This window comes from Myotis yumanensis, unplaced genomic scaffold (assembly GCF_028538775.1).
Source record: "Myotis yumanensis isolate MYYU_CA2020_CCGP unplaced genomic scaffold, mMyoYum1.0.hap1 SCAF_15, whole genome shotgun sequence".
NCBI lineage: Eukaryota > Metazoa > Chordata > Mammalia > Chiroptera > Vespertilionidae > Myotis > Myotis yumanensis.
This window is the reverse complement of record NW_027223766.1, coordinates 23,488,130-23,499,558: the sequence shown is the minus strand read 5'-3', so window position 1 is coordinate 23,499,558 and position 11,429 is coordinate 23,488,130.

Here is an 11,429-nt window from a genome sequence, read left to right as displayed (position 1 = left end):
CTATGGACTGATTCTTTTACCTGGTTACAGGCCATGTTTTCCTACTTCTTGGCATATCATTTTATTGAGTTCTGGACATTGTAAATGTTATTTTATAGAGTCTCTGAATTTTGTTCTAGCCTTTAATTTTTAGTATGCAGAAAAGTATGGAGCTTCCATGCCCTCTTTCACCAGGTAACTCCCCACACCTCTACTAGTTCACCAACCCAGTTCTCTGAACAGTCCTTTTGGATTTTTATGAAAGCTTCATTATATAATCATGATTGATTATATCATAGACCACTGGCAATCAAGTCAACTTCCAGCTCCTCTAGTCTCCCAGGAGATGTGGGGGGTGGGACTGAAAGTCCCAACCCTCTAAACACAAAGTTTTCTTCCCTGTCAACCAACCCCCCTCCTTAGGTGCAGTCCAAAAGTCAACTCATTAACATAACAAAAGGCACCTATATTGCTCTCATTAATTAGGAATTTCCAAGAACTTTAATAGCCTGTGCCAGAAACTGGCTGAAAAACAAATACATATTTCTTATTATAAATCACAATATCACAAGCTTCCCAAACACTATTGATTAATAACAATTTGTCAATAAGTATCATGAACTTCAACGTCTTTGTGTTTTTAAAACTTAGAGGTTTTTTAAAAATCTATCTATAAGGAATAATAGAAATCTCCTTCAGAGACTTTATAAAATAACATTTACAATGTCCAGAATTCAATAAAATTACTAGATATGCCAAGAAGTAGGAAAACATGGCCTGTAACCAGGCATTAAAATTTTTCTATATTTTCCAAAGGCTTTTATTTTTTTATTTTGACAAATAAAATATTATGTATAACTAAAGCTCCCCAAGTTTTCCCTTTTCTATTTCCCCAAAGGTACCACTGTTCTAGAGTTTCTGATCATCGTGCCCATGCATGTATTAGCTTTCTTAATATATATGTACTCAACAGCATTGGTTCAGAATCTACTGTTTCAGGTGTTTGAGATACACCAATGAACAAAAAAACTGCAATCCCTGCTCTAATGGAGCTTACTTTCTAGGCAGAGGGGCAGAAAGAAAGCAATACACCTTAAAATATATCTATTTATCTAGATATAGACATATAGAGATATAGATATGCACAATAGCACTTTAGAAGGTCATGGATAAAATACACTGGGTGGGGAAGGCTTCAGTTGGTTGCAGATCTGATTATAGAGAATAGTGTGTTTTGAGTAGGCCTCGTTGAGAAGGTGCCATTTGAACAAAGGCTAAGGAAGTGAGCCATGTGGATAGAAAGGGAAGTGTTGCACAGAAAGGAAAGAGCCAGAACAAAGGCCCTAAGGCAGGAACATACTTTTCTGTGTAATCTAAATTTTCTGCACAAAGGTGCATTCCTACAATCAAACTAAAATATTTTATTGTTATTGGAAGAATTTCACAATAAATACTAAAATCTTTAAAAACAATAAAACATATAAACTAAGGCTAATGATCAGGAAAATTTCAATGGAAGTTTTTTTTTGAAAAGTTTCTTTGCCACCATCACCCACTTGCTTCCACAGCCTAAGGGTACCCCTTCTGTACTACTATGTGAATGTAGCCTAGCCTGTCAGCCTCAAGATTTCACAGGATTAGAGAAGATCATCCACATTGTAGCCAATAATAAAAATGCAGTGTTCTCTTCCAGGATATAAACACCATCTACCCCCACACAGTTGTACTGTATTCAGCTACTAATTCTTTCGGCAGCAAGTTATCTCCCAACTGTGACAAAATTCAGGTAAGAAAAATTATGTCACCTTGTTTAGCACTTTAGCAGTTCACTAGAAAATGGACACTGGCCCTAATATGCTCATTCAAGTGGACTTGGTGAAAATCCTGGGTGCTGAGGCCACCCCATTTGACATTACATAGGGTTCTTTCTTCAGAATCAAAGTAATAGGGGTTTTATTCCATCCTTAACAACAGAGTGCTGGGAGCCAATTCCAGCATGTCAGCAAGGGCTGAATCATCTGGAGTGGCAAGGGCATTTCCCCAAACCTGAAAAGGATGCATTAAATTGATTGTTTGCTGCCAGACAGCTCAGGGCACCTTAGTCTACATGTTATTGCCTCCTACTGGCCAAACACCTGAATAGCCGTAGGCTAATTCTCCACATTCTGACAATGGACTGTGTATAAGAAACCCTACTCTTTGAAGTGTATATCTCCACCTGCCTCAGGACAATGTGTGTTAATAAAAAGCATGGGGTCCTGAGATGAGGAGAACTCAGTTTCTTTAGCTAGGCTCCTCTGACCCCCAACATGCCTTTCAAAATTATGCTTCATGTCTGGACTCTTATTTAAGTTACACACAGCCCCTTTCTGCAGATTGCTGAACCCTTCTAGATGCTGGAACAAGAACCCTGGCAACAGAGTAACACCTAAATATGAAATGAGACTGGGAATATTTCAGCTGTTTGAATATCTCAGAAGTTTTCTATTCTTCAGTCCTTTATGGGAATGTCATACAAACTCACCATCCACAAAAGAAAAAATATATATATACATATATATGTATTGTGTATATATGTATATATACATTATATATAACATTATATATAATGTTTCTACTTATATTTCAATTCTGTTTTTGATTCATAGAAACTTTAAACTATTTTTAAAATCATCTTTGGTTTCTCTGGCAATTTTCTTCCTTCACCTTTATTTCCCAACTTCCATAAGATAATAAAAAGAATCCTATTTTTATAGAAACATTTACATACAATCTTGAAGTGAACAAGAAGGCCACAAAGTCTATTTCTTATAGTGCAAGAAACAAAGAAGGGCTTTCAACCCAGAAATGTCAGGCACCATTACTTTCTGTATGGTATGAAAATGCTGCATCTGTTGATGTCAGAGATAGCAATATGTCCATCTACACATGAACCTCGATGACTGTGGTATGCTTCAACAGATTCCTGGCAAGCCACAGACAGTAATTGTGTTCATAAATGGCCAGCATAAAAACCAGTGCAAGAAGAACTTTTTGCAACACAAAATCATTTAAACTGACTTTTAAAAATTTACAACTGAGCCTGCATTTATCATTGGAACATTTTTCAAAGAGCCAGTGGTAAGTAGAGATGATCTTAATTTTAGTAATGGCAAATTGCGTCATTATGGGTTTCATTGCAGGTGTGTGGGGTGTGTGTGTACATGATAAAATATATATATTTTATGTTTCTACATGACAACAAATATATGTAGCATAATTAAAATGTCCAGATACAAGTCTAAATCCTTATTGGTTACCATACAGGAATTTTCTTTATAAGGATAACATTATATAGAATGAGAACCAACAAAAATACACACTAAAAAAATTTAAAGGTCATATTTTAAGCCCCCTCCCATACAGCCTGTTGGTTTGTAATTTCAGCTTCTGCCTGAAATGTCTACTACATGTGCAGCATTATTAGTTTCATTTGAATGAAAGACAAACAAATAAGCTTTCTTAAATAACCATTAATAAACACAAACAAGCAATTTAAGTACTGAACTCAACCTGAGAGGGGAAATTTACCTTTGGGTTTTCCACTATTTCTAAATGAGTATGAAAAATATCGCTCAGTCTCTGCACAGAAGTAAAGTGTAATCTCTCTCCAAGGCCCAGATCTTAGGCCTTGGTCATTCCTACTGTCAGCCAACAAGGCAGTGCCAACTCCATCTGCCTGAGAGAATATGGACAGGATGGGGTCTAAGGACACTTGGAGCCAGGGGCTAGTTCAAGCTCAGAAATGTGACTCTGCTTTTTATCTCTGCTGATAATTCATTATCTCTTATGCAGTCCTACCTATTCCACAGCAGACATAAGGCTTTCTATAACTCCTAGCCTCCAAGAGGGACTACGATTCTTTTATTACCTCCAATTTAAAAAATTAGAAGCCCAAACCGGTTTGGCTCAATGGTTAGAATGTTGGCCCAACAACTGAAGAGTCTCGGTTCTATTTCCTGTCAAGAGCATGTACCTCGCACTGGCCGGTTTGGCTCAGTGGATAGAGCGTCGGCCTGGGGACTGAATGGTCCCAGGTTCAATTCCGGTCAGGGGCATGTACCGTGGTTGCGGGCACATCCCCAGTAGGGGGCGTGCAGGAGGCAGCTGATCAATGTTTCTCTCTCACCGATGTTTCTAACTCTCTATCCCTCTCCCTTCCTCCCTGTGAAAAATCAATAAAATATATTTTTTTTTTAAAAAAAAGAGCATGTACCTCTGTTGCAGGTTCCCCAACCCCCACAGGGGCACATGTGGGAAGCAGCCAATTGATGTGTGTCTCTCACGTCGATGTTTCTCTTCCTCTCTCTTTCTCTTTCTTTCTCTCTCTCTCTCTCTCCCTCTCTCTCTCACCCTTCCTCCATACCTCCTCCCTCCCTTCCACTCTCTCTAGAAATCAATGGAAAAAATATCCTCCATTGAGGATTATAAAAATTAAAAATAGGGGAAGATTCTGATTTGGGTCAGTTCGGGTTATACATGTCTGTTTTGAAACTGTGAGATTAGGTACCTGGGCTGTCCCAGCTTGGAACAGTTGCCTACTCTTCACCCAGTCACTGGTTGGGGAGGACAGGTTCTGTAAAAAAAAAAAAAAAAAAAAAAAAGGTGGTGGCATCTACTAAATCTCATAATAAAGAACTGAGGCGAGGACACTTTCCTATGAGAGGGAAAGTAGGATGTTGGCAAACCTAATATTTCAATAGACAAATACATTCCTACCGACTTCAACTCATCAAAATAAATATCCATACAATATGCTGAATTATATTTCCTTCCAATTAGTCAAGCTTTTACAAAGTAAAGAAATTGAAAAATACCTAAAATTCATTGAACACAAATTAGTCTTGCCTAGGCAACTCACGAGACCAGTTTTCATAGAGCCCGATTTAAACTGAGCCAGAGCCTAATTATCTGGTCTAGAAAAATATAAATCTCATATGTTCCCTGCTCCTTAATCTTATTTACTTCAATTTTCTTCTTTATAAATCTATTTCAACAAATCTCATTTTCACAGTTACCTTGAAAATATAAAAATCATAGATGCGTTAGATACTCTATATGATGTTTCATAGACATGGCTAATAAATGTGTTTATTTTGAAAAAAGTAAACTGTCTATGATTTCAGGGATGTTTACTCCCATTTGCTGCAAACACATTTGATGAATGTAATTGCCACCATGACCATAAGTCATATCATAAAATGATTGTTTATAGCTGTGAAATTCATCTTCTTCAACTGAATTGTAGATTCTTCATTTTAAATATACTCTAGTCTAAAAATTCTTCCAACACAGGTGTGACCAAAAAGTCAATAGGTCTTATTATTTTGCAGGTGAGAAAAAAATAAGTGTGCTTAAAAAAAGAAAAGAAAAAGAAAATAAATATGGTATTAATGAACACATCGCTAAATTCAGTTTTTGTTTGGGAGCTCCTCAACCAAGCAAGACTTAGAACTAGCAAGTGTTGGTTAAAGGCTTTCCTAAAACAAATGAAAGGGAAAACAAGAAAGCCACATTTTACTTCACAACGGGGTTTTTTTGTTTGCTTACTGTAACAAGGGAGTTATTTAAATTATTGTTTTCAATAGCAAGTACTCATTTGCATACATCTCTAACCTTAATTTTCTGCTTTTCTCAGAGATGAGTAGAGCTAGTTAGGAACATCTGTGAACGCAGGGAATACTAACCTCACTTTCAACATCATGGGCCAACTTTCCTCCCGTTACAATTCTCTCTCAGAATCAAGGTCATACAGGAAACCCAGCAGGTGTGACTCTTCCTCTGTGATCAACTCACTTTGTTTTTCTATTTTTATGCTCTCCTGAACATGTATAATTAACTTCCCTAACGGTTCTAAAACTGCTACGTAAATATATTTAATGAGCTCCTATCCATGTTGACAGAGAGGAAATATGATGACTCTCAGGTTTGCTCCCAGGAAATGCACCAATGCTCACAGGTCATTGGTAAAAATATCAACCTACTGCGGTGCAGATTCTAAACCAGTTTAGACCATCCCCTCCAGTGATGAAGCATCAAGCTGCGTTCCTGAGAGGTTCAGAGGCATTTCTCACGCTATGTAAAAACCATGGCACAATGTGACCGTGACCCTAACCCTTCATGCTCCTGCTGAAAGTGGAAGCAGATGGCTAAGATCAAACCAAGCCTTAGGTTCAACTAGCAGGCGTTTATTGAATACCTGCCAGAACTGGTCTAAGCACTTTCAACGAAGTTGCTGTGAAACCTCCCTCTAGCCTTCCATTTAATTTAAAGTGAAGGCTAAAACCTTACGGGGACTTAGAAGGGCCCCCAGGACCTTTCCTCCACCTCACTCTACTCCAGCTACAATGATGTCCTTTCTATTTGTCTGACACACTTGTATGCTTCCTTCTTAGCATCCTGGCACACAGGGTTCTTCCCACTTAAAAACCTTTCCCTCCAGATATCTGAATGACTTGGCCCTTCCTTCCTTGATTTTGGTCTTTGCCCAAGTAGAACCTCAATGCGGTTTTCTCTGGCCATATTTTCAAAGTTGCAGCACTCCTAATGCATTTCCTAATCCTTGCCCACACTTTATTTCCTTCCTTAGCACTTCTAAGTCCTTCTCTTACAGTGTACATGTTTTACCCATTATGGTCTGCCTCTATCATTAGACAATAAGCTTTAGGCAGTTGAAGATTTGGGGTTGCTTTGTTCACTGCCAGCTTCCAAAAGACTGCCTTGCAGGTAATAGCCACTCAATAAATATTTTTTAGCTAATCAACAGGATAATACATTTTTAGATTGCATAACAACTCTATAAGGTATTATTTCTTCATACCAATGAATAAAAGGGGATCAGAGATTAATCCACCTAAGGTTCCAGAATACATAAATGGCAAAGCTCCTCCACCCCCAGATTGCGAGTCTGGGACTCACTCCTCTTGGCCCCAGCTACCTGGGAAATATAGTCCAAAGTCAAGGTGGGGTGGAGTGAGGACAGATGTTGGAAATGCATATTGGGAGCAGCATCCATGTCCTAAGGAATAGGTGGGCCCAGGATTGCGGTGGGGTGGGGGGGGTGGGGGGCATCCGTCATATGATAAAATGAATGAGTGAGACTCCTACACTTAGATTCAGATCCTGTGCTTATTATCAAGTGGCTAAAAAATGTTTCAGGTTGCTATCTTACAAATTAAAAATATTTTTTCAAATATATATATATATAAATATATATATATATATATATATATATATATATATCCTCTTCTTTAGCTGATTAGTAATTATGTGTGTACAATCTAGGCCTAATCCCATGGGAAAGGAAGTGCTTTGCCTCTCCTCTATCTTTGGGTAGTATGAGCTCCACTGTGGTATGAAATGAATGCTTTTTGGGTGACATACTGGTTGTATTAGCATTCTTATGATTGCTGACACATAACTCTTCTTTGAGTTTCATACCAGTTGAATGGTTCCGTGTGGCAGGATGGGGGAGAGAGAAATCTGAAATGAACAACATGGTAATCTCACCCATATGGCAAGTTTTTAAATTTAATATTGTTTTCTTGATTCTACACAACAGATTCATGTAGACACAAATCAGGTTTTAATCACACTCCTATTGTGTATCTAATGCACTCTGCTCAAACAGATAGACCAACTGCTTTTTAGGAAAGCATCTTATGTGGTTGAACAGAACCAACTTGCTTTTTCTAGTCCCTAAATTCTTCTCCCTAGTTATACCTTTCAGGCTTTATGAGTCACGGTTCTTTTGCTTGAAAATGGCAAGAAATCAAATCAAACTAGCTTGAGCAAAAGAGGGATTTATTAGCAAACAAGCAATAATGGAAAGGCCAAAGCATAGCTAGACCTTAGGGTCCAACCAAAAAGAGAAATATGTACCTTCAAGGTTCTCCATCTCCCACCGGTGCTTCTCTCCACCTGAATAGGTTGTTCTCTCTGAGCAGCTTCCTGCATTTATTGAAAATATAACCACCAGCTGCTTCTATACCTGCTATATCACAACCTTGTCACCACCTGGGGACTCCATCTCTTCCCAGGTTTATGTTTGCAAAACTTCCAGGGAAGAATTCTGATTGGGCTGGATTGGGAGCTCACCCCTGGACCTCCGTCATCGTGGCCAGGCTGGAGTCAATAATAAAATGACCATGCCATTCAGGCTCCACGACTGGGGAGTGCGCGGGAGCATTTCCTGGAGGAAAGGCTGGTGCTGTGACTGCAGAACTGGGTGGAGGGAGAGGAGGGCAGGGAGGCTTTCTGGGTAACAACACAATCCATGTTGCCCACGCAGGACTGCCTTGCCAAGTGCTATCCTGTACTATGTGCTCTCTCTCGTTAAACTTTCCCTCTAAATTCCCTGTGGCCCACTGTATTACATTTCCATGGAAGAACTGGAAAAAGTGTTGTTCAGAGCCCAAGACATAGCCCATTGCCACCCATAAATTGAGTTACTGTGAAGATTTGCAGCGGCTAATATTTAAATATGTCCATTTTACTTGAGCCCTTTTCGTCCATTTTGCTGACCCTTGGCACCAGTTAACTAGAATGTAGTACACATGACCGAGTCTAAACTTCTTACTGAAATGAGCTCTTACCATAATCATGCATTCATTCCCCTGGTACACCTGCTGCAGGCTGTCAGTCACCAGTGTTGAGTTCATAATCATCACATCCCTGCAACCTAAACCTGTAAAGACTGGCCCTTGCCTTAGCATCATCTTCCTTTATGATTTATACCAGGGTTGGGGAACATTTTTTCTACCAAGGTCCATTTGGATATTTATAACATCATTTGTGAGCCATACAAAATTATCAACTTAAAAATTAGCCTGCTATATTTGGTCAAACATTTAATTAACTCACTCCCTAATGCCTTGGCAGGGCCAGACCAAATGATTTCTCGGGCCTTATACAGCCTGCAGGCCAGACACTCCCCACCCCTGACTTATGTGAACAAAATATGATACAGGAAGATTGGAAAATATGCAAAATTACATTTATTTTTCACCAGAAATAAGTCCCAAAGTAAACTACATTCACATATACCTGCACACACACGTACACACCTCTACCACTCTGTGCTTCACAATAACTACATTAAGGAATTTCAGATTAGCTTAGAAGAAAATCACTATTTCTAAACAGAAGGTTTAAGAACTTTTCTCAGATTAAAAAAAAAGTCTATGAACATTCTCAGCTTCTGATAAAGCTAGTGCTGATTCTATTCAATAACATGATTCACCTTATCCCTGTACATATGAGAAAAATCAGAGTCCAACAATAGCCACAGATTTATGGAAGATGGTGTAACGCACCAGCTGAAAACTGCACTTGCTGTGCTACAAATGACTACTCTTCAGAATACAGTAACTTTCCAAATAATAGCTACAGAACAAAGCAAAGAAAATTTCATCTGTTAATCAATACCCAAGGAATGCATGCCATTTCCATCTCAACCAGAGAAATCCCTGCATTAAAAACATGGACACAGCCACTGTCATTGGTGAACCCGTCATTATCCACCAGTATTCATTATTTGTCATTCATTAACCTCCGGATGGGACACATTTGCTAGGAATTGTACAGAAGAAAGTCTGACACCACGGGCTTAAAATAAAAAAGAAATGGTGAGGAGATATTCAGTGAGGAAAAAAAAAGAAAGTAAAAAATGGCACAGGGAGAAGAGACATTCAAAAAGGAAATCTAAGCCATGGAGGAAAGGAGCATTGAAATTTGAATTCCTATTTGGGTTAAACTCACCATCAAATATTAGAAAACAGCTCAAATGCTTTAGAAAATATAATATTCTAGTGGACCAGAAGACAGGGGGGGAAATAAAAGGAACTGTAACTTCATGTCAAAGGTAATGGTTTTCCCTCTTATTTTTCTTCACAGTCCCTAACAAATGAGTAGGAACACGAAACACATAGTAGGTCCACAATAATTATTAATAAAAGAATTAATGAAATCATTCTTTAAAGCAGTGTGACTTAAAGATTTTTGTGAGGCACACTATGCCAGCTAGGTGGTCTGTACACAAAGGGTTTTGTGTCAAATAAGTTCACCAATGCTGTATAACATCACTTACAAGATGCACATGGCCCGTGGGTAATACTCCTAGAAGAAAACATAGGGAAACAGATTCTTGACATTGGTCTTGGCAATGATCTCTTGGATAAGACACCAAAAGCCCAGGCAACAAAGGCTGACCTAAGCAAGTAAGACTACCTCAAACTAAAGAGCTCCTGCACAGCCAAGGAAACAATCAATAAATTGAAAAAACAAACTATAGAATGGGAAAAATATTTTCAAACCATATATCAAATAAGTGGTTGATATTCCAAGTATATTTGAAAAGCTCATACAAGACAATTATTAAAAAAAAAAAAGCAAATAATCCAATTTAAATATGAACAAAGGAACTGAATATGCATTTATCAAAGAAGACTTATTTTTATCTTCCTGGGCAAGAGTTCCCTAGAATATACTAGTAAAATCATGTTGATGAAAACAGGACAAGAATAAAGTTCAGTTAGTAAAGAAAGCCAAATCGTGGAGTGATGTCAGTATTAATGGCAAGCTGTAAGAATATAGATGGCCTTGACTCTCACTGCCAAAGTTGTGTTGTGTGGTGGCAAAAAAAATACTTTGGAGTGATCCAGACTTAGGTTTAGAAAACACTTGCCACATATTATTAGCTCTGTGGGCTCAGCCAAGTTACTTAACCTATTTGAATATTGCCATACAATAAAATCTTATTTAAGTGTGTGTGTTTTTTTAATGCCATCCATCAGAACTCAGGAAAGAAAGAACATAACAAAAACCAGGAGTATTTTGAGACAAAGGCAAAACACTGAGGTCAATCTAATTGCACATGTTGGTGAAGAAAGCATGATAAAGGAAAATATGTTTATCAATAAGCTAAAAATCTCCTAGATATCCATGCTTTAATTTTTGTTCCACTGAAGTACCATTTTTTGTGGAATGAGATGAGAAATAACCCATTAACTATCATCGAAAGGAAGGAGGGAAAGGGTGAAGCAATCCATCACAATTTATTGATAAATAACTTTAAGAATAATATTTTAGCCCACCCCAATGTAGCTCAGTGGTTGTATGTTAACCCATGCACCCACAGGTCACAGGTTTGATTCCCAGTCAGGGCACAGGCCCCGGTTGCAGGTAGGGGGCATGTAGGAGGCAACCAACTGATGTTTCTCTGACCTCAATGTTTCTATCTCTCTATGTTTCCATACTCCCTTCTCTCTAAAAAAAAAAATCAATAAAAACATTTTTTAAAAATAACTTTTTAAAGAAACATTGGAGTTAATTATAATGATAATAAGCACCACATAAGTTCCATTAGTGTACTGACCCTCTAAACCAGTGGTTCTCAACCTTCCTAATGCTGC